The sequence below is a fragment of the Triticum urartu genome, unplaced genomic scaffold, assembly GCF_056163025.1.
Source record: "Triticum urartu cultivar PI428250 unplaced genomic scaffold, HENAU_Tu73 scaffold2, whole genome shotgun sequence".
NCBI lineage: Eukaryota > Viridiplantae > Streptophyta > Magnoliopsida > Poales > Poaceae > Triticum > Triticum urartu.
Genome location: NW_028260368.1, coordinates 5401539 through 5404038, shown reverse-complemented (window position 1 = coordinate 5404038; position 2500 = coordinate 5401539).

The window sequence follows — 2500 nt, the reverse complement described above, 5'->3', positions numbered from 1 at the left end:
AGAAGAAAAGAAACTAATAGAAGTCGAAGACGCGGAATGATAGTGAATAGAGAGAAAGATTCTTCTGATTTTCTTGTTTCTATCTACTAGACGCCGTAGAGAATTGAGAATTTTCATGTCTTTCAATTCTCGTACTCGTAATTGGAAAGTTATGGAAGGAGACCCATCATTTTGCAATGAAAACAACATATAAAACTCTGGACAATTTCGAAATCAGGCCAAGCGTCTTAATACATATGCAAAAAAATTCATTATTGGCCCACCATTGATTAGAAGATTTAGCTTGTATGAATCGCTATTGGTTTGATACGAATAATGACAATCGTTTCAGTATGTTAAGGATACAGATGTATCCACAATTCATTTAGAGTTACTTAATAGTCTATTTCTTATACCATATCTCTATCCCGTGAAATTCTCGAGCCAAAAGATGGATGCATATGCTGTGTTTCATTTTGCTAAATGATATCAATTAAATGGTGTATCAATTCCATAAATTGCATATAGCAATAAATAAATCAGCAAAATTCTTTCTAATATTTTAGATAGAAGAAACATTTCTTCTATCTAAAATATTAGAAAGAATGTACCCTTCTATCCAAATCCAATTTGCATCGATAAAATAAATCCAAATTCCAGTAGTAGATGAATAATTGCAAATTTGTGTGTGTACGAGATTAGAATAACTTCAAAATAACTGACATAATTTTGTATTTTTCCTGATCAGAAAAATACATGAAAAAGAAAGGAGGTAGAAAAATTTTTGGATTTATGGTTAAAGAAGAAAAAGAAGAAAACAGGGGTTCTGTTGAATTTCAAGTATTCAGTTTCACCAATAAGATACGGAGACTTGCTTCACATTTGGAATTACACAAAAAAGATTTTTCATCGGAAAGAGGTCTACGAAGACTTTTGGGAAAACGTCGACGTTTGCTGGCTTATTTGGCAAAGAAAAATAGAGTACGTTATAAGAAATTAATCGGTCAGTTGAATATTCGGGAGCAGTAATTTAATCGTTCAAATTTTTTTCTTGTTTTATTATTTTTTTAGTAGTCTTATAGTAGTCTTAGATTTTTCATTTTGATGAGCCTCGCTTTGAGGAATTCATGGAATAATCCATTTTCATGGAATAATGAATTAAGGAAGAAAGGATATGAGTCTACCGCTTACAAGAAAAGATCTCATGATAGTCAATATGGGCCCTCAACACCCATCAATGCATGGTGTTCTTCGACTGATCGTTACTCTCGATGGTGAGGATGTTATTGATTGTGAACCCATATTAGGGTATTTACACAGAGGAATGGAAAAAATCGCGGAAAACCGAACTATTATACAATACTTACCTTATGTAACAAGGTGGGATTATTTAGCTACTATGTTTACAGAAGCAATAACAGTAAATGCACCAGAATTCTTGGAGAATATTCAAATACCACAAAGAGCCAGCTATATTAGGGTAATTATGTTAGAATTAAGCCGGATAGCTTCTCACTTGCTATGGCTTGGACCTTTTATGGCGGATCTCGGCGCACAGACTCCTTTTTTCTATATTTTTAGAGAGAGAGAATTAATATATGATCTATTTGAAGCTGCTACAGGTATGCGAATGATGCACAATTACTTTCGCATCGGAGGAGTAGCCGCCGATCTACCTTATGGATGGATCGATAAATGTTTAGATTTCTGTGATTATTTTTTACGCGGAGTTGTTGAATATCAACAACTTATTACACAGAATCCAATTTTTTTAGAGCGAGTTGAAGGAGTAGGTTTTATTAGCGGAGAAGAAGCAGTAAATTGGGGCTTATCGGGACCGATGTTACGAGCTTCTGGAATACAATGGGATCTTCGTAAAGTAGATCCTTATGAGTCTTACAACCAATTTGATTGGAAAGTCCAATGGCAAAAAGAAGGGGATTCGTTAGCTCGCTATTTAGTACGAATTGGTGAAATGAGGGAATCCATCAAAATAATTCAACAAGCTGTAGAAAAAATTCCTGGAGGACCTTATGAAAATTTAGAAGTCCGACGCTTTAAGAAAGAAAATAATTCTGAATGGAATGATTTTGAGTATAAATTTCTTGGTAAAAAACCTTCGCCCAATTTTGAATTGTCAAGACAAGAGCTTTATGTAAGAGTAGAAGCCCCAAAAGGTGAATTAGGGATTTATCTAGTAGGAGATGATAGCCTTTTCCCCTGGAGATGGAAAATCCGTCCACCCGGGTTTATTAATTTGCAAATTCTTCCTCAGCTAGTTAAAAAAATGAAATTGGCTGATATCATGACGATATTAGGTAGTATAGATATCATTATGGGGGAAGTTGATCGTTGAAATGATAATAGATAGGGTAGAGGTAGAAACTATCAATTCTTTTTCGAAATTGGAATTATTAAAAGAAGTCTATGGACTGATATCGATTCTACCCATTTTGACCCTCCTTTTGGGAATAACAATAGAGGTACTCGTAATTGTGTGGTTAGAAAGAGAAATATCTGC